We start from the raw sequence: 23,416 nt of genomic DNA on the forward strand, positions 1-23,416 counted from the left end.
CACAAGCCATTCGAGACCTCTTGCTTGCTTCATCACCTCAGCCTGAATCCGGAGTGCTACAAAAATTAGGAGCGTCCAGCACCATATCTGACCTCTCCATTGCGTTCAAAATGCTAAACCAGTGAAAATTGACTATAAGCATGCCTGTATTGGCTCAAATTCGACTGTGAGGCAAATTTTTTTTGCAAACCAGCACCCAAAGGCCCCGATTTGCGATATGGGTATGGTCATTTTTGCAAATTTATGAACTTTTTTTTGGATCTGCATTTATGTTCTCTATATTTCCGTCATATTTTCTTGCAATTTTTCAAAAAAAAATTTTAGCCCCACGGGCTAGTAGTAGAGGAAAATATTTGTACAGTACTGGGCTATGAGCTCCTGGCCTGCACAATGACTATTTTATTTTTGTCACAAGGTTTTTTTCTTTTTTATTTAGAGAGCATTTGCCTATATGACCCGCACTTCACAGTAATACCATATTGCACAATCGAATGCTTCGAGCTTGCCCACCAGTACCAATTCTGGTCAGGCTACTCTTCCACCCGGCAGTCAAAACAACATTTTCAGCAACAAATTTGAGTGGCGGCATGCAACCCAGAATGGTAACCACCACCCGACTACAACACTATCGGCGAAACCCTCGGCACATAATTCTACAGCAACGGCAAGCATTCCTCGATAGGCACTGTATTTGGTTTTTACTTGCAGGATTTTTCTTTTAAACGACCATAGACTCCCACTCCCCACAAATGTGGGATATATCCCACCCCCTCCGGCGACGAAATCACTTCCTAGCAATCACTGTGTAGAATTTTATGTTAATTTGGCCTGTGGTGTGAGACTTCTGGTGATCTCCAGTCACCTCCTATGCAGCAAATGAGGTACCCACTTGGACCGTCGTCAGTGCCTCCTGTCTCTGTTGTCCACCACATCATCTGTGCTCACCCAATTGACAGGTCCAGTCAGCATCAGACTGTGCAGGCTGACACATTAAACATATCAGCCGGCATGTATGCCTGGTTAGTAGTTCACGCTATCATTTTTTGTACATTCTATACGGTACAGATAGTCCGTACAACTACCACATCATTCGAGTGCAAATTTTTTGCCGACGTTATCATTTTAAGAGCCTAAATTTGATGCCCCTCTGAACGTCAAACCTAGGCATTTTTTAACTACTTTGATGGCCATTTGACCATCAAATTTAAATTCGCAGTTTCTCCTCTAGACCCCTCTTCAGATTGCTTTTCAGTTTGGCAACCTGACTTTGTGAGCTCATATCTTACACATCTAGACTCCGATTCAAGTGCAATTTTTTTTGAAATCAAGTAGAATTTATTGAATTTTCAAGTGGTGGTGTTTTTTTCTACTTTTGGTGCATAGATTTTGCAAAATTTGCATTTTTTGGCAACTATACCTGCATAATCCTACATTTTGCAACTTCAAAAGCTCCGTACGAGAACATCTAGTCACCTTTTTAGGCTCCATTTTTTTTGAAAGTGCATGTTTTTTCATCTTTTTCTAGATCTAAAGTCAGATTCTAGGGTTGTGTGGACCAAATTCTCACTTTTAGAACTAGGCCTTCTTTGGCATTGTAAAGCTTTGTTCTTTTTCAGAATTGTTATAAAACTGAGCTACAGTGCTTAGGTGACAGATTTCAGCCTCATAAGGCAGTTGTAAAAGCCAAATTAGAAAGTTCACTTTGTTCATTTTGATAAGTGGCCCATTGTAAATGCACTACTTATAAAGTGCCAAAGCATCTTTTTTGGGGGGGTCTTTTGATTGAGTGAAAAGGGGGGGTGTGTACTATATTTTTTGTGTCTCTCTATTGTGCTCTTTCATTTTTTCATCATGGGTTTTAAATGTCCTCCTCTAACTTCACGCAACTATTCTACATGGAAAGATATTGCATGGAGTAGATTAATGGAAAAAGTATATAGTTTATATGTTGATGGTACAATTACCAAACCTACTGATGCTAAAGAGCTCATTGATTGGACAAATCTAGATTGATAAGCTTTAGGTGTAATTAGGAGTTGTGTACATGGGGATCTTCTCTTTCACATTAAAAATTGTTCAGAATCTAAGGAAGCTTGGGATAGACTTGAATAGTTGTATGGTAAAGTGGATGAAGAAAAGGGATTTCAGATTGAAGATGATCTACTTCTCTTAGATCCTAAGAATTATGACACAATTCAGGATTATATCATCAAAGTCAATGAGTATAGGGCACTTCTTAATGATTGTGAAAATCCCATGAAGGATGATAGGTTGATACATCACATCCTAAAGAAGCTACCTTCTGAGTACGCTAACTTTATTTCGAGTTTTAATACTCACAAGTTGACCATGGGAACTGCTTACCAGGAACCTTCCTTTGATGGATTTGTAGACATGTTGATTGTTGAACAATCTCACTTGGTGGATTTTGGCCTTCTCAAGCCATCTAAGACCAAAGCCTTAGTAGCTAGTGATGATTCCAAATCTAGTCAAGGGGGAAAAAGAAACAACAACAAGAAGTAGTGGAAGTAGAAAACACAATCTGAGACACAACATGACTCCTCTCAACAAGGTGGTTCTTCTCCAAACAAGAAGGAAAGTAATGAAAAGAAGGACAAACTCTTTTATGCATATTTCAAAAAGCCAAATCATGACGAGCATCATTGCAAGAGAAAAAGAATCGATGAGTTAGAAAATCTACTCAAGAATAACAAGATTCAAGTGCCAGGTACTTCCAAGGATTCTAATCCTAACTCTTCAAAGGGTAAAGGTCAAGCACTTATGGCTAACACAAATTCTTCTTCTAAATGGATACTTGACTCAGGTGCCTCCTACCATATGGGTTCTTCAAAGCAAGACTTTTCTTCATTGAAGCAGTCACAGGTACCATACATCTTCATGGGAGATGATGCTAAGATGGAAGTTGAAGGGAAAGGACATGTAGAAATGGAAGATGGGTAATTCAAAGATGTTCTCTATGTTCCCAATCTAAGCTCTAATCTCCTATCAGTTTACCAAATCACTCACCTTGGAGATAGTCATAAGGTTTAGTTCCTTCCCGATTCAGTGATGGTGCAAAGTCTTAATGATGATTCATTGGTAGTAGTTGGAAAAGTCAATGATGACAAGAGGCTTTATTCCTTCTCCCATTTTGTGCCTAAGAGTTCTTCTCAAGCCTTGTTAACTCACTCTAATTCAAACAACAATTTATGGCATGAGCAATTTGGTCATCTTGACTTCCACTCTCTTAAACAACTTTGCTCAAAACACATGGTCAAAGGTCTACCCAATATCAACTTTTCTAAGAGGGAGTGTTCATATTATTCGGTGGATATGCATCTCAAGAAGTATGATCAAGGGAAGTCTTCTCGAGCTCCAGTTGTTCTTCAACTAGTTCACATGGTATTAGCAAGACCATTTGCAGTGACTTCAGTCAACCAAGGCTGCTACATACTCGCATCTATTGATGACTTTTCAAGATTCACTTGGGTCTTCTTCCTTCATCACAAGAATGAATTAGTTCATAATCTTAAAGACTTCAGGGCTCATGTTGAACACAAGTCAAGGAAAGCCATCAAGCTACTTAGAGTGGACAATGAGAACAAATATGTTGACAGAAGACTCAAGAACTTTTGCAAAATTGAGGGGATTGATCTTCAGAACTCACCAGCATTCAGTGTGCACAAGATAGTATGTTGTAGCTATGAGGATTAGGACTCTCAAGACCATGGCAAGTTGCATGATAAAGGACAAGTATCTTGATCCTACATTAAAAGTTGAAGCAATAAGTAGTGCTACTCACATAGTTAATTGGTCTCCTCATCCAACCTTAGATGGAAAGAATCCTTTTGAGGCATGGTGCGGAAAAAAACTAGTTGTGAGTCACCTTAGAGTCTTCGATTGTCTAGCATGGGCAAACCTTTCTTCTAGGAGTTGCAAGGCACTGACACCTAGGCCTTGTACCTTTATCGGTTATGAAGACAATGCAAAGGCTTATAGACTTGTGGATCTTGAGACACTTGAGATTTTTGTGGAGAAGGATGTTCACCTTGAGGAAAGTTCTCCCAACTTATCCTCTACTCCTCTTCGCACATCATACACAGTGGAAATTAATAGTGACACCAGCGATAGTGCTTCAAAAAGTTTAGACACATGGGGTTCTATCGACAGTTGCAGTGAGCAGTCACATCAGTCTAGTCCACGTGCTTATATTGCCACAGTGAAAGGTCCATCTCAACATGGTACATCTCATCTTCCAACTCTAGCTTCATTTGACTTGGGAGACAGACTTGAGGACTTACATCTTCTCATTGATGATGATTCTTCTACAGTTGTTGTGAGGGCTCACTCTGACCCTCATCTCCATTCTCTACATGATCAATCTTCATAGGTTGGTATGATTGTGGATCCTTATGAACAGCAATTAGTGGAGGACTCTTTGTTAGTAGAGGAGATAGATGGTTCAGTGGAACAGGTTCAGCAGACATCCTTGCTAGATCTGCATTCATTATTTTTAGTACAATTGGAAGGGGTGAACTTTAGCATCAGTATAGGGATACTTGAGCAGGTTTCAGGGCCACCATACATCTTTAGGATAGTACCTTGGGGGGAACACCATTCTGCATTCTTGGACCAGCTTCTTCATCGAAGGAGTTTTCACTTGTTGGCATTCTTCTTTTGGAGGGGGGGCCTCTTCTGTCTCTCTTCCTTCTCTCATTCTCTTATGTATATACTGGATGTATGTCATCATGGGCAGGTCTTGATTACTCCATCCATTGACGCATCCTCCTTTATCTCTCTTTTTGGTGGAGGGTTTTTCCCATGAGGTTTTCCCTCTTTCCCTGCTTTATGGGAGATTGCATTTCATTATGTACTTGGGTACCTAACATGGCCTAGTAGTTGGGACCCATTATGCATCTTCATCCTAGATCATAAGCTTAAGGGCATTCCCCTAACTTGCACTTAAGGGTGGGTGTTGGTGTAAATTAGTACTTTACTATTTACACTTACTTAAGTTTACTTAGGTTAATGCATTATTTAATTATATTGCATTATTTTATTATTTTATTTATGAGACACTTAGGAGTTTGTGCAACCTTGTAAGTTGTCATGTTGACAACATAGGAGTATGCACCTTTATTTGAGCACATGGTGTCTACAACACTGTTTTGTGTGTCCCACCCTTCTAGGCTTATCCTCTCATCACCGCACTTACTTCTATGCTTAATGGAGGATAATCCATATCTAGTGGACATGTGCTTGATTTTATGACACATCATGATGCTAACTTCTATGCATTCTAGAAGCTCTCCTGAGGCCTTTATATTCAGGCACTCCTAGTGTACTCTCAAGTATCAAATTATTTAATACATTGTTATTTTGATCATACTCTCTCCATTTTTGGTCTATAGTTGTGCTTGTGTTTGAGTTCTTCGTTCTTGGGTGAATTTTTCCCTTAGACAAATTCTTACAGTGTTAAATATAGTGGTAGCCTATTTTTTTAATTTGTCTGAAATGAAAGAGCAACTCCAACTATAACTTTGACAAAATTAGGCACAAATTCAATCATGCCACCTAATAAATAATATAGTGTGTAACTTGAAAAATTAGGTCACATTATGCTCGTTTACAAATATGACTATTCTCTATCAGAAATAAAATGTAATGGATATGTTACATGAATAATATAATGTGATGAAATTTAACGTTATGCTCATTTACAAATTTGAGTATCTAACGTGTAAAAGATTCGGGTTGTATCCATTGGTATTAGACTAGCACTTGCACCTTTGAAGGGTGCAAGGATAAAGCTGATAATTATACTATTTATTAAATAATTCATTTGTTTGTATAATATTGTATTTTGATTATATAATATGTGCAACTATTAAAATATTGTGAAAGTTTAATTAAGATCTGTGTTAATATTATGATATATATTATGTAGTATACAATAAAAAACAAATTGTATATGTTATTTATTATAATATTCTAATTTTAAACTTTTAAATCTAATAGACATTTCTATCGTGCAACCCAACAAATGGAAAAGGTGGCATCCTATACATTTTGACAACACTATTAAAACATGGTAGATAAGATACAATTCTTGATATATTATCTAATTTTGTTTATTTTTTAGTTTTATAATTATTAGCATTTTTGGATATTAATTATAGTTCAATTCTAAATTATCACTTAATTATAATTATAGTTTAAAGAAAGAGATATTAAAAAAATTAAATGTTTATTGTAGATGAGCTTAAATTCTAAAGAAGAAAAATTGGGAATACAAATTTAAAGAAGGAAAATTAATTTGAATACAAATTGAAGTGACAATATGTACCTAATTTATGTGAAAATGAAGATATGAATTAAAAAATAATTTTTAAAAAAAAAATCAAGTGAAAAACTAAAACTTTGCATCTTTGGATCTCAATACAATTGGATATCTCTCAAATATCAACTTAGCTACTTTTCTTAGTGTTGAATGGTGGATCCTTATTACTAGTATCTAATAAGTTATTAATTTTGGATGTATCCTAAGTCCTTCCTCCATTTATATTATTTATTTTCCATTATCCACTTTTATCAAATAGTTAAAGTTTTAAATGACTAAAATTAAGTGAACTTCTTCAATTGAATTAATCCACTTTTCAATCTATTAATTGTAATCAGAAACAACTACAAGTCTAAACATAAGATTCTTGTAAAAATAAATTTTTTGAAGTTAAACATATTGAATATGTATAAGTATCTACAAATATGGACTTATTCTAATTTTGATCATCTTCAGTTTATGGGAATAAATAGGATAAACGTTAGTAACAAGGCTGAAATATTGTCTTTATAGGTCCTAGAATCATAAGAAGAAGTCTCTTCTATAGATGCACTTATTACAATGGATAAAAGCTTCTAAGATCATCTCCTTTATTAAACTTTCATGTTTGTTCTCTTGCTAGAAAATTCTTTGAATCCATTCTAATAAAAATAATGTATTGATTTAAAGTGAGGAGGGTAACCTAGTAGGTAGGTTTCTTTCAAAATGATAGAATCTACTTCAAATAAAACTATAAATACATTGCTAAAATTTATTTACAAAATAAATTATAATAAATATAAATAATTCTCATGACAAAAATAATATATGATATTTAATATAGAAAAGAAAGACTCTTGTTAAAAATCTATTTTTATGCTAGTGGTTTTATCTTTGATCTTAGCAAGATTTAGATTCCCTTGAAATTTTGGAAAATAAATGTGTAGGGTTTGTGTGGGAAAAAGCACATGGATTCATGAAGTTGCAATAATAAAAACCTAACATTGAAAAATACACTATAAAGAGAGAGTAAAGAGCACTCTTAAGACCACACATAACCATTTTCATGTCGATTGATCTTGTCTTACCATCTTCTTCATTCAAGGCCTTGAATGCCTATGTGCCACATGTACATGTCAAAGTTGCTTGGAAGAAGGCCATTCTCTTTGTTATCACTTTTTTCTTCCATTTTACAACCCAATGGAATTCTATAATTTTCTCAAACAAATGAACAACTTCTCAATGTAGAACACTACAATTCAACATAATAAAGGTGGTCAAATTTTACCAAAAAGATGAGAACATAAAGCTCATATGAAGAATAAGATCTATGAGGTTGACATAAAGTTATCCTTCACCTTGTATTTTCTGTGCCTATTTTAATATGCTTTTATAAAGCTGAAATCTGTTAGTGTAAATAATGAATTATTATTACACTTTACTTAAGTTTACTTAGGTTAAATGCATTATTTTATTATTTATCATATAGACACCTAGGAGTATGCATAGTTATATGAGTTTTCTTGTTGACAACATAGGAGTTTGCATTTTCATCTGAGTTCTCATGTAGACAACACAGTTGTTTGCACTCTAATTGAGCACATGGTGTCTACAACATCTCTTTACAAGATACACCTATGTAAGCTTATCCTCTCATCATCGCACTAACTCTTGTGCTCAATGGAGGATAATCCACTCTTGGTGGACATGTGCTTAGTTGTGAGTTTCATCACTTGCCTAACTCCTAATCATTCTAGATGTCATTATATAGATACTTCTAATGTGTATGTACATATGATATGCTCATTATTGTTATTCTAATCATCCATTATTGGTCCATATTGCGCTAGTGTTTGAGCTTCTTGATCTTAGAGTTATTTTTCCTTAAGGAAAATTCTTACATGGTATCAGAGTTGAGAGAACTTCTCTTCACATAGCCATTGGAGACCATTTTTGTTTCACCTCTTCGAGGACCATGATTCAGATCTAGAGTATCTGCAGCTATTGGGAGCATCTAGAGCCAAAGAAAACCTCACCATTGCATTCATAGCATCAATTTGATGAATTTTGGGTATAAATTTGCCTACCATAGGCTATAGTCAAATTTGTGACAATTTTTTTGCAAACTAGAACTTGAAGTCCCGATTTGTGGAATTGGCAAACCAGGTGGTCAAATCCTAGCACCCATGGCTAGAATTTTCCTCATAACTGGCTTACTATTCCATCGGTGATAGTCTTTACATTTCTACAGTGGACTTCACACTTCACAACTTGATGAAAGAACTAGCGGCAACTTCTTAGCCGATTCAAATCTAGCAGCCCCTTGTTTTTAAACAAGCATAATGGATACCGTACGATGAATCTAGGACTAAAGTCCCACACCCACTATTAGCTTCCTCCACACTAGTAGCCATGACCTCCTGCTAGTGATCGCAACCTCCTGCCAACAAATCAACTCTAATGAGCTCCCTAGTAGCATCGCCCCTCTTTCGCCACTGCCACTTCAAACCCATTGCCAACCTCTATTGGCTGCTACAATTGCCAAGTCAGCACCATGCGATCTGCCATGACTGCACCACATCATCCACCACTTGGCCACACATAGACACCATGTTAGTGCCCCCTCCCAAGTCATCGGCTATGTAATTTCCATGTCAGCACCACACAAAGGTCATATGACCTACATGTTAGCATCCATATAGTACAGATATGCCACATCACTGACTGCACTACCATATGAGCTTGGATAGTCTTTTTTCATTAATGTCACCATTTCACTATCTTAAATTTTATGGTTGTTTAACCATCACAAGTAGGCCTAATTGCACTACCACAATGACTATTTGGATGTCAAATTTTACCTAGCAATTTCCTTTGTAGACCCCTAACCATATATAGTTTTGATTTGACAATCCAACTTCGCGAAGCCATATCTCAGTCATCTAGACTTCAAATTAGGTACATCTTTTTTATTTAGGCTAAAATTTCTTGAATTTTTTAGTGGTGCTATATTTTTCTAGTTTTGGTGCTCAAATTTGTCAAAAAAAAGAAGTTTTTGCAGCTATACCTATCCAATCCTACATTTTGCAACTTCAAATGCTCTGTACAGGCTCATCTAGACACATTTTTAGGTTTTTTCTTTTGTAAGTGCTTAATTTCTTGTCTACTTTCCAAATCTACAATCAAATTATAGGATTGTGTCGATAGAAATACCACTTTTAGAGATAGGTCCTTTTTTGCATTGTATTGCTTTGATCAAACTTCAAAGTTGTTGTACATTTGAGCTACATTACTAAGTACCATAATTGAACTCCAAGAGGAGGTTGTAAATAGCAAAATCAAAAGTCCACTTTTGTCCAGTTTGACAAGTGGCCTATTGTAAATGCACTACATATAAAGTGTCTAAAGCATTCATTTGTGGGGGGATCTATTGATTGAGTGAAAAGTGTGAGTTTGTCTTGTGTTCTTGTGTCTCCTTGATATTGTGCTCTTTCTTTTGCATTATGGGTTCTTTTTCTATGTTAACACCACATAATTATGCTAGTTGGAAAGAAAAGATAAAGGAACCATTAGTTGAAAAAGGTTTACTACATTATGTAACTAGTGTAGCAAAGAAACCTGATGATGATGCTGATGAGTCTCATAAAGAAAACTAGGCATCAAAACAAGAAATGGCCCTAGGAAAAACAAACTACTATCAACCATTCCAATTTCACAATTTAGAATTTCCTTAAAAATTATTTGATAGGAAAATTCAATTAACATTTGAATTCCTAAATAAAATTTTCCTTTTAAAACTTGAACCCTTCCCGAATATAATCTCTCCATTTCATTTTAATTGAAACCCAAACCTAATTTAAAAACCAATTTATTTCATCAATGGAACGAGGGTTTTATAATTGTATTTTTTCTTGATTTGTACGCACATAGAAAGAATCAACATGCATACCCAAATTTCCACAATATAAACATTCATCACAAGATTTATCCAAGCAGTCATATAGCAGACATGCTGAAGATAGCAAGAGAGAGAGAGTGTAATAGAATATGCGAAATAATCATGAGTGCCTACCTAGACACTGATGCTAATTTGCTACACCTTAGAAAATTGTAGAGAAGCTCCTCCTCTCAAAACCATCTACTTTTCGAAAATTCCTTCCTTCTCCAACATTTGCAATTCCTCCAAGAACCAAACCCCCCTCCCCCCCCCCCCCCCCAAGTGACTAGGAGTGCTTGTAGAAGCATATAAGGATGTAGAAGCATACGAGCTTCCCATACACACTAGGAGAGCCTATATATAAAGTCCTCTAAGATGCATCTAGAATTTGTCTAGAAAGAACTAGGAGATAAGCATGACGGCTAAGCACATAACTTCCACGATAGGAAGATAAGCATGATGAGGTGTCTAGGATGTTGTAGACACCATGTGCTCAAATAATATGCTAACTCCTAAGTGTAGACAACACATGCATAATTAGAGTACAAACTCTTGTGTTGTCAACATGACAACTCACAAGAGTTCGCATACTCCTATGTGAATAAGTATTAAAATAATGCACATTAATTTACTTAATATTAATTTATTAATTTTAAATCTCATGCACTCACTTTATTAAATCTAGTTGTTTTATATTAATATATTTTAATCACATGCACGCATCATGCAATCTAAAATCTTTTAATGATTTTAATATCTTTTCCACTTTTAAATTTATTTTTGAAACTTAATTGATAAAATATTTATTTACTTAAATAGTAATATTATTATTTAGCATTTATTTTAAAATGAACTCTAAATATATTATTATTAAATAAAATAAATATTATCACATTCCAAATCTAAACTTATAACTTTTATCTTCAAATTTAATTTTTTTATTTAATTAATTTCCCAATTAATTAAATAAAATAAATATTAAAATATCATATTAATTTTCCATTAAATTAAACCATTAATTAAATCTTTTAATTAGGCTTAATTAATAGAAAATTCACCAAGAAAGAGTTTAGCAACAATAGCAAAATGCAAACTAGGGCAGGCATTACATCCACCCCTGCTAGAATTAGGCTTACTCCTGGAAGCCTACATGAATGATAATATTGAAGAACCCATTGTACGGGTCGCATTGAACCCTTTCCCTCCTATAGGGGAATATGATTCCACTGATGACACTAAAACACACTTAGAGCAATATGATTCTATTTAATAGTAAACTAGAAACCACATTGATCCAACATTCATTCTTATAAAAAACGTTGAAATAGATTCCCTAAACACTCGAAACAAAGGATCAACATAATACTCACAAAGAGAATCAAAGGCATACTACCTTAAAGTATAGATGATAGATACATGTTTTGAAAATAGAATAAGTTACAATATTTAGTTTTTCCCACATTTAGGTTTTCAATATAATTTCAGGTTTTAAACCTAAGTGTTGAAGTATGAAAAATATGCAAGTAACAGTTTGAGTTCTGTTTCAGTTCACCTTGTTTGAAGTCTCAGCTTGAGAGAGATAGACATGATAGTTCAAAGTTTTCATTTTTGTTCAACTAGTTCACACTAGTGGCATTCCAATATAACCAGAGCTCCCAATGTGGAAACTCAAGCTCTAATATTAGATGTAATGCCCAGCCAAGGGATCCAAAAGAATTAACCTAAATTTTACTAAGTTTGCCAAACATTTTTATTTTATTTTTACATGAAAGGTAAACCATTCACATCGAACACCTAGTAGTAGAAGCAATAACATACATAAAACTAAAAGCATACATAAGCATAGATAACAGATTACATTCCTTAAGGATCCCAAGACATTGAGTCACTTTTAATCTTAATGAATACTAAGTCTAACAACTACCACATCCACATGAAAGAATAGTTAAAAGTCCACAGTCCATAATATACATTTGTTCTAAATGCCCCTTGGTAAATTAAATTTAGAATACTCAATCATCCATTGTACATATCACAGGGTATGAAAAACTTAAAATATTAAACATATATAAAAATAAAGATACATCATCCTCATTGAATCCATGATACAAGTGCAATAAAGTAAATGAAACCAATAATATACACGATACATCCATCCATCAATAAAACATAACTAAGTGTGTGGTTCCTCCCAACCGTCAATAGCATCATTAGACCATTGTGGGCCCTAGCCATCCCTCCACACATAACATCCCAAGCCACCAAAGAGATCATCTGTACTATAGTAATAGGGATGTCACTCCTAAAACATGCTACAACATATGCATAAAAAATCTAACATACAAAGATTAAGTATAAGATGGACCTACAAATTAGATGACATCATCTATCACATGCTAATCATCAATATAAATAAACATGTCTGTAATTTCATCCATCATAATGATCCAAGAACATAATGAACATAAATGCCAATAAAGATAGCGCTAGAGGAGATAGTCTCAAGTTCTAAATAGGATATCAAATCACATAAGATACATACATACATACATACATACATATATATATATATATATATATATATATATATATATATATACATATATACATATACATATATATATACATATATACATATACATATATATATACATATATATATATATGTACATATATATGTACATATATATGTATATACATATATATATAGATATATATGTATATATATGTATATATATATATATATATATGTATATGTATATATATGTATATGTATATATGTATATATATATATGTATATATATATATGTATATGTATGTATATGTATATATATATATATGTATGTATATATATATATATATGTATGTATATATATATATATATATATATATATATATATGTATGTATGTATGTATATATATATATGTATGTGTGTATATATGTATATATATATGTATGTGTGTGTATATATATATATATATATATATATATATATATATATATATATATATATATAAATGGTTGAGATATCATTTTGGTAAAATATTAATAAAATAAAATTTTAAAAAAATAATAATAAAAATATATCTAATTTGGAAAAAAATGCTTAATGTAAAAACATTGTTTATAAAAATTAAATTATAAAAAAAAATATAATATTTTAATAGGGAGGGTGGGACATGTCCACACCCCCCTCTCTCTCCTTTGGTGGCCGTCTGCTGCGCAGGTACGTACAACAACAGGCCTGTGACAAAAGAGGCTACACGGCCTGCTTTAATAATATCACGGCCTTTAATAAGCCATCCAGCAATTTATAATCACTGAAATTTTTTTTAAATGCCTCCCTTTTTATATTGTAAAGTTTTAATTTTTTTTTTTAAAATTAATCATATGTATATATGGTTATTAATTAATTTTAATATATGTTATGATATTTAAAATATAATGTATTATAATAACAATGTTTAAAATAATTAGTTTTATACAACCTCGAGTCATGGATTCTCATGGTCAGAATGGGCTCTCACTATACTCCTCTAGTGGTTTGACATCAAGTGAATTAAATAGCCTGGGAGGTTCTTTTACATCGAGTCTGAAGATTCTATTCATCCAAAACAAAGCTTAAATAGAGCTTAGCTAGCACTTTAAAAAAATTAAGGCCAAGGAAGACCATGGACTGTTCCATGTGACTGTTGCACGACCCCTCTACTCATGAGCACAGCTTAATACAGCCTATGTGTGATTTTTGAATCACTCAGTTGTAATTCATTTTGAAATAGTTTTTTAGTATGGTCGTTTGGTAAGATTTAATATTGTTATAAAGTTTTAGGTTTTAGTTGATAATAGATATAGCTACAATAACATATAATATTTAATAAATATCATATGTTATTTAATTGTTAGTTGCTAGTTTATTAAAATCAAATTACATCTAAGATAATTTATTAAATTTGAGTTGTATTTGGTTTAAATAATTAACTATCAATATTATTAAGTTGGGATTGTTAAGTGAAACTATTAATTATTAATGTTGGTAAAAATTTAATCAATGAATAATTAATAGATAAAGAATAAGGATTGATAAATTATATTAATTTAATTAATATGATAATTTTAATTAGATTAAACAGTATCGAGAGTTAGGAGGTGAAATGTTGAACTAATCATTAGATAATGATATTGAGTCATTATTTTAGTGATTCATAGTTATCCTTATATCACAGAATATAATTGATTTTTAATTATTGTTAGATATTGATTGATATTCATTGAGTTATTAATATAGTCATGTAAAATTTAATTAATTTTTATTAATTAATAATTAAGTTATGCAATGGGGTTTAATTTGAATGAAATTGTAAATTAATTATTTGAGAATTGAAAGGTATTACTCTATTAATTTGAATAAGCAATTACCTTTGATTTCTATTCAAATCGATTATGGGTAATTGCACCCACCATTTAAAATAAGAATAGGATTTACTTGTAGGGTGAACCGAGTATCCCTTTACTTGAAATACACTTTAAATTGGGAATGGGAGTTATGAATGATTAATAGGTAGCTAGAAAATTTATTTCCTAGTTAGAATTACAAACTTCTAGAAAAGCTTAATTAAGATTTGTTAATATACGAGTATATTTAGTGGAATTTGGATTTACCTTAAAAATGATGATAACAACTATAATAAAATCAAAGTTGTATTTAATGGAAGAAAATTCATTATTATTATGATAATTGTTTATCCTTTGATTATTCTCAGGAAATTGATTTAATATAAATGCAAGACACTTCTTAGAACTAAGGGAGTTTTGATTAGTTATTAATAACATTGATTTTAGTAAAATGATTTTATTAGAAGTCAATGGAAACTAGTTTAATGATTTAGATAATTAAGTCTAATTATTTTAGAAAATGGTTTTTAAATAATAGAGGGATAATTCTATGTTGGCTTGGAGATTAAACAAAGAATCTTGTACACTTGAAATATACTTGATACAAAATCTAAAACCTCATGTTTGGCTTAACCATGTGATTGCAAAAGCAAACTAAAACATGTGTTTATATCTTTTTCCTCTATGATGTTTGTGTTTTGAGGTTTTGGGGTTGACTGGGTTGTTGACTAGTCATAGGATGTCTACTAGAGGCTCGGGGGTTGTGAGATGTAATTTCATGTTGATGTTAATCTCGATCTTTTTAAGACCCAACCATTGTAATGTGATCGTATGCTCTATGAGATGTTGTATTTACTGTTCATTGATGCTCATCAGTCTTTTTGTGTGAAGTTGAGATGTATGTGTATGAGACACTTGACTTAACCATTTTTTGAGTCATCGATCAATCATACTTGGATTACTTTCCAATCACCTTGATGGGTCTAAAGTGTTGATTTATTCTTTATGTTGTCATGTGGTGACATGTTTTTACTCGACCATTTTGGAGTCTTCAATCAGTATTATTTTCTTTGAGATTCCTTTTTGGTTGCTTGTTGAGAACCAATGGATGTTGTGATTTATCATTGATATGGATATTGAGATTTATTTTTGAATACTATACGGTTGCTTGATCAGGACCGATGGATATTGTGATTATCATTGATACCTTCAGTTGCCAATAGAGAAACTATTGTGGTCATGATTATCAATGGATGCTTTTTAGTTGCTCATGGAGATTTGATGTTCTTATTGTGGATTATCTTTTGGTATTTTTCTATTCGCTTGTATAGGACTGAGGTGATTTTTTTATTTATGATTCCATGAGCCTAGGGTAGGTTATCTACTTGTAGTGCCGAGAAGTGGCTTGCAATGGGGGCTGGGGCCCTAAGTGGCTGCCAGGGTAACTCATTGTAAGTTATTTATAAGTGAAAACATTTACACTAAATGGGGATTAAAATGAAGCTAATAAGATAATTGTATATTCTCGCCCATGCTTCGAGTGCTAGTATAGACTAGGATGGGAGTAGAGAGAATGCTTGGTTGTGACCTTGCATTTTGTAGTATGCCTCATCAGTACGAGAGGATACTAGTGGTTGCATAGGGATCACTAGGGGGTCGGGGTCTATTGAGAGATTACTAGGGTAACTCTAGCGTGATTCATGCGATGACACTTTCCCACTTACATAGTAGGTTTCCTACATGTTTTTGTTGTGCCTCTAGGAGTAGATGTTGATCTGTGTGTTGGAACCTTTGAGTTAGTGTACTTTTAGGATTCCTAGACTTAGAGAGTATTTATGTTATGTGATTTGATATCCTATTTGGAACTTGAGACTATCTCCTCCAGCGCTATCTTTGTTGGCATTTACCTTCATTATGTTCTTGGATCATTACGATGGATGAAATTATTGACATGTTTCTTTATATTGATGATTAGCATGTGATAGATGATGTTATCTAATTTGTAGGATCATCTTATGCTTAATATTTGCATGCTAGATTTCTTTATGCATATGTTGTAGCATGTTTTAGGAGTGACATCCCTATTACTATAGTACTGATGATCTCTTCGATGACTTGGGATGTTACATGCGAAGGGATGGCTAGGGCCCATGATGGTCTAATGATGCTATTGATGGTTGAGAGGAACCACGCACTTAGTTAGTTATGTTTTATTGATGGATGGATGTATCATGTATGTTATTGATTTCATTTACTTTATTGCACTTGTATCATGGATTCAATGAGGATGATGTATATTTATTTTTATATATGTTTAATCTTTTAAGCTTTTCATATCCTGTAACAAGTACAATGGATGATTGAGTATTATGAATTTAATTTGCCAAGGGGCATTCAAAACAAATGTATATTATGGACTATGGACTTTTAATTATTCTTTCATGTAGATGTGGTACTTGTTAGACTTAATATTCATTAAGATTAAATGTGACTCGACGTCTTGGGATCCTTAAGAAATGTAACCTGTTATGTATGCTTATGTATGTTTTTAGTTGTATGTATGTTATTACTTCTGCTACTAGGTGTTCAATGTGAATGGTTTATCTTTCATGTAAAAAAATATATTTTTTGGCAAACTTAGGAAAATTTAGGTTAATTCTTTTGGATCCCTTGGTGGGGCTTTACAAATGTGATTCTAAAGGGAGGCTAAACTACTATGAAAATGGAAAGGGAAGGTGTGGGATATAATATAGAAGGTGTAGGTTAAATTAGTAGGTGGAGGAAAATTAGTAGGACGGGATATTTGGACCTTTAAATTTTCAATAATTCTCTCGTTTGAAAAAGTTAATAATTAGAATCAATTTTGAAATAATTTTAAAGTGGGGTAGATAAATTATATTTATTTATCATGATATATGACATGTGACTTAGTATAGAGGATAAATTATTGGTTATTTACCCTAAAAAGTATGATGAACTAATTGAAAAGATGAAAAGGATCAATGATGAAATTAATATGGTTAGACATTGTCAAAAGGGTAAATTGATTAGAATATGATGCAAATTAGGAATGAATATTAGTAATATAAGGTTATGACTTAATAATAAAATACCATACCAAGTAAAATAAAATACCAAGTAATGGGAAAGCCCTCTCCAACCCTATGTATATCCCTCTTCAACCCAATATATATTGTTAATTATATTGAAAATGAGATTTTAATGACTTGAAATAAATTTTCTATTTTATAGATTATTATTATCAACAATAAATAGAAAATATACAAAATAATTTATTTAAAATACATTCATGGCATACAACAAAATAAGAGGTCATGTGTGTGTGTGTGTGTGTGTGTGTGTGTGTGTACATCTAAGAAAGTGTATTTTATGTGTGTGTGTGTGTGTGTGTGTGTGTGTGTGTGTGTGTGTGTGAGAGAGAGAGAGAGAGAGAGAGAGAGAGAGATTATAACTCATTTCCTTTTGAATTTTTTTTTTTTAAAAATTATTTCACTCTTACTAATTATGACCTATATTGTAATAAACTATATATGAGATAATTAGTAGTGAATATTCAAATAATATGAATTTTGTTTGTGAAATTAATAAATTAGTTAAACTAAATACTTTATCCACACTCTCTACATTGATATAATACTAAATACATATGTGGAGAATTATTTATTTTCATAAATATACAGCTTTACACGCATATTCAAGTGTGTCTCTTCCTTGAGTTTTTTGAGTCTCTTGAGCCATGCTCCTTACACCCTCATCAAAGGTGTTGAATGCCACTTTCATATATTCTGGAAGTCCTTCCATGGATGGTAAATCCCACCTTCATCAAGCATAAGATAATCTATTATCCAATATACATTTATGGAAAGTGCATAACAAATATGGAAAGCTAAAGCAATGCATGTCTACTTACTATTTTTTGGGTCATTAATCACATATTATGTCTACTTAATGTTATTATCAATCTATTAATTGTCGCAAGGAAACCATGTTTCCTATACAAATAATAACTAAATATTCAACATGCATATGTTTCATATCTTCTTGTAAGTTGTACATACCTTTTGATGGCTTGGGTGAAGAGTTTAAGTTAATCCAAAGTTCCATAAGTATCATAAATATCATCCAAGCAAGTGAGAAATGTACACATCTTTTCAAACCCAATTCTAAAAGTAGAATAATTTGGATCAGTACACACTGTAGCTACTATAAAACAAAATTCCATATGGCATTTTTGAGCAAACTCCAATTTAGTTAGACCAGACTCTATCCACCATCTATAATATTCACACATTACTAAATTAATATGATTGTCTAGTAATCAAGCAATAAATAACATTATCAATAACTAAAGAAATAAACTAAAATAGTATCTTTCATAGCATGAAATTTTTACCTTGAGAGAATTTGAAGTTCATGTTGTTGAATTGATTGGATCATATTGAAGTCCATCTTTGCTAGTTCCAAAATAATTGAGTTAAAAATACTACAACAATTCCAAATTATAGTGTTAGAATATCTTAGACAAGTTTAAGAAAATTAAGAAATATAAACTTATTTTCTACTAAAATACTAAATTATATTGTGTCTTTAAAAATAACTTAAAAATCTTAATGTGTTGAATTAGAATATCTTCAATATGCTACAAGATATTGGATTTACTTGTTCATTTTATTGGCATCTCCATATATGTCAATATAAGTCCTTGCTTCCAATCTAGGCACATTGGTATGCCAACCATACTCTAAATTGAATTTAATCTGTGACACCGTAAAAATTAGATTTCCCATTAATAAATATATTTTTATAATTAACATGAAGAAATATATTCAATTTTATCAATTATACCTCTTTCATAATATTTATATTATTATTGTTTGGTAGAGCTTGTTTTAAATCTGTAGTAGTAAAGAACTTGGCATCATCCAAAATTTGCTCCTTAGGAAATGCAATGAGTGAAGCTCAATATAAATTTAAAATGCTCCTTAACTCTTCCTCATTTGATTGAATATTTGAGCGTACAAATTTCCCATCATTATCTTTGAACTGCGACAACATATCTGATATGACATTAAGTTAGACACAACTCCATCCTTTGTTAATATAAATTGTAATATAGTTAATATTGATATTTAGTACTTTCAGATTTCAACTATAATAATTAATAAAAAATGGAAGGAAAATTATACGTTGTAAATAATTATAAAAATCTTTTAATTTGAAAATACAAAAAAATAAAAATCGCAATTTTACATTTATAATTTAGTTATAAGAGTGTCCACTCTATTTTTAAAGTATATTCTGCTAAACATTGGAACCAAATTTGATCATTTAAAAATAAATTATTCATTTATTCTATGAATTAGTGTGAACATTCTATTAATAGGAAGTATAATTACACCTATTGGAAAAGAAAAATATTGGTAGATACATGATCATAGCCTTTTATAATTAAGTCCAAAATAATTCATAAATCATAAAATGCTATTAAGTCACAAGATTAAAAAACAACATAAACAATTATTTTATGATTCAACACATTTGTGAATATCACCTGAAGAGACATCATATCTATGGAGACGAAGAATTCGAAAACCCAAGGCTATGGTGCTAAGATCTATGCAATGACTTTTCCTACCATACCCATTACCATTGATATCATTCCAATACCTACTATTCAAACCACATGTTACAAATATTAGGAATTGAGTAAAAGAAGAAGTCTTAATGTAGCTACCTTTTAGCAACAATTTGCAATGCTTTTGACCTTTTGATAATTAAACTTTGATGTTTATTTTTTAACATACATGGTATTTTTAATGAAATTGTTAACAATAATTCTTATAAAAAAATTAGAGGAAAAACAAAAGAAAATATCTTTTGGAGCCACGTGTCATTTTTATTATTCATTTCTAGCCTCCACACCCCCTCCTTTCTTGGATGGAGAATTTTATAACACATAGAAGTGTACCTATCAAATACAGGAGCATGAGCCACAAGTGGGAACCTCTTCGACTAAGAGCTAATGACAGAGGGGTTTTTCCTTTGCCAAGTTTGCATGAAGCATGAGTCGAACCTCATCTCTTATGATGTTGACATATTGTACTCAAAAAGACTTGAACCCTTGTAATTTCACCAAACATTTTTTAACCCATTGACAACCCCTCTTTCGTAGCCAATCTTAAACATCACACACTAAGGAAGAAATTAAGCTTGAAAAGAATAGTGAAATTTGACTATTTAACACTTTTAGTGTAGGAATCAAGCCTTAGTGTGTGATGTTTAAGTGGTCTGCCCTTTCCTCAAATCTTATTTTAATTTTTTAAAGAATAGCTTTGCCATCAAAATAAAAGAATTCATTTTATCTTCTTTCCCAAAATTAAAATTGTGTAAAAGTATATGTTATATTTGAGTATATTTCTAGATTCAATTGTGTATTTTTAGCATCAACATTTTGAACCACACTCAGTGGTTCATCATTCGGAAGAAAGAGTGCAAGAATAGGAAAAGAGAAAAGAGTGATGCTAAAAACACACAATCAAATCCATAAATATATTCATATTTACTAATAGATTGTGGAAATTTTATCATGTTAATATTTTATATTCTCACTCGAATAGTTCTATAAAGAAATACACCCTCTAATATAACTGATTAAATAATATACTGAATGATGTGATTAAAAAACAAATGATTCCAATTGTATATATATAGTAGAAACTTAATACCTATACACATAGTCAAGAGCTTCTTTTATCTCAGTTTGGAAATGACGGTCAATTCCAAGGCGTTCAACATCATCCACCATAGAAAGATGTTTATAGAGATCATCTGAAGATGAAGTGTTTTGAGGAAGAGCTTTGAACATGTGAGGGAGCTTGATAAGACCATAAAAGGAAAACAAAGCAACAAGACTAGTAAGTCCCAAAAGGTAAAGGAGTATAATATCTTATTCAACAAGACTTGTAAGTCAAGAAAGATAAAGGAGTAGAATAACTTAATAACATAATAAACAAGGTGAATGTAGTCTTACATCATATTTTTTTGAGAGGGATTGAAGGAAATCATCATCTCACATGTTGGGGTGCTGATTTCTAGTGTGAGATGTGATGCCTTCATGATCACTCCCAACATAAGAAATTTTGATCATTCTACTTGAAGCTTTAGGAGCTCTAAGGTGTAATGGGTTATGATGAATAGAAATAGAAAAAGGCCTATGAAATGATATAAGCTTCTATTCAACCACACTGGAATATGAAGGAAAAGAAGTAGTGCAAGGCAGAGACATGATTTTGGGCCTCTTTAATTATTATTATTGTTAAAAGAAAGGATAATGTTTCTCTATGTTGTGGTGAAGAATTTCATCCACTCCAATTTATAGCCCTTCCATGGGAAAAAAATAAAACCGTGTAAACTGTAGCAATGGGGGGTTGTTGTTTTACGTGGGAAACTTTTGGTTGTATACTCAAGAGTCAAGACAAATAAATCTTTATAATCAAGAGAAAAAATAGGAGAGTCATATTTGTAGGTGTGTTAAACACAGTGGCAGCCTATTTTTTTAAAATTTTTCTAAAATGAAATAGCAACTCTAACTATGTGACATATGCTTCGAACAGCTTAAACATCACACATTAAGGCTTGATTCCTAGTGCAAAAGTGTTAAATAGTCAAAGTTTCACTTACTTTTCTAGGCTTAATTTCTTCCTTAGTCATGTGCATGTATGATATTGTCAAATGTAACTTTGGAAAAATTAGGCATAGTTTCAATCATGCCATGTTGTGCATGTTACATGAAAATATAATGTCTAGCTTGAAAAAATTAGGTCACGTCATGCTCGTTTACAAATAGGACTATTCTCTATGAGAGTTGAAAATAAGACGTCTAAAGTTAAGTAAGGGCCCATTTGGTTGCTAGAATTAACCTGGAATAAGGAAACAAGAATAGGAAAATTAGAATAAATTTATTCCAATTTTGGTCCAATGCAAGAATAAATCTAATTCCTAAAAAAACCTGGAATTAGATATATTCTCATTTTGGGCCAAAATTGGAATAAATTTATTCCAATTTTCCTATTCCCGTTTCCTTATTCCAGGTTAATTCTAGCAACCAAATGGGCCCTAAGTGTTCCTTCAAAGTCTAAAAATAAATGATCAATTCCACCCTAGTTTAAGTCTCTTTTAACGTGTAGACATGCAATTTCAATGGTTGTATGGTTGGGATAAGAAAATACAATTGCTAAAAATAGTGACTCTAACTGAGCCACGTAATGTATCTTTGTTGGCTCGCATGTTTCACACGACAAAGTAGTTGGTCCTATGGTTTAGACCATATCTTTTCAATTAGGAGTACACATAGTGGGCATCCTTGAAAATACCATGGTAATATATTTTTTTGGTCTTTGGTTTTACAAAAATAAATACTACTTTTGTTTATTGGAAGAAAGCAAGGTGAAAAAATTAATGTAGTTGATGTAATGTGTGGAAGATTCTTTTGTCTATTTTAGCAATATCAACAATTGTTAATTTCAACTTATCACGTAATGTGTTTAATGACTATTCAACAATAATAGATAAGTATTGATAAAATTAATGTAGTTGATGTCATGTGTGGAAGATTCTTTTGTCCATTTTAGCAATTTCAACAATTGATAATTTCAACTTATCATGTAATGTGTTTAATGGCTATTCAGCAATAATAGATAAGTATTGATATTTTTTGTGCTTACCAATGTGTCCAATTTTTATTCTT

The 23,416-nt window shown here is 32.0% G+C and overlaps 1 pseudogene; it reads right to left on the reverse strand.

Annotated features, from left to right (window-relative positions):
* Window positions 1–818: 818 nt before the first annotated feature.
* Window positions 819–21,817, reverse strand: LOC149571753 (alpha pinene synthase, chloroplastic-like; annotated as a pseudogene).
* Window positions 21,818–23,416: the final 1,599 nt, after the last annotated feature.

Source organism: Cupressus sempervirens, chromosome 2 (assembly GCF_028749045.1).
Source record: "Cupressus sempervirens isolate cs-2001-9-10 chromosome 2, ASM2874904v1, whole genome shotgun sequence".
Taxonomy (NCBI): domain Eukaryota; kingdom Viridiplantae; phylum Streptophyta; class Pinopsida; order Cupressales; family Cupressaceae; genus Cupressus; species Cupressus sempervirens.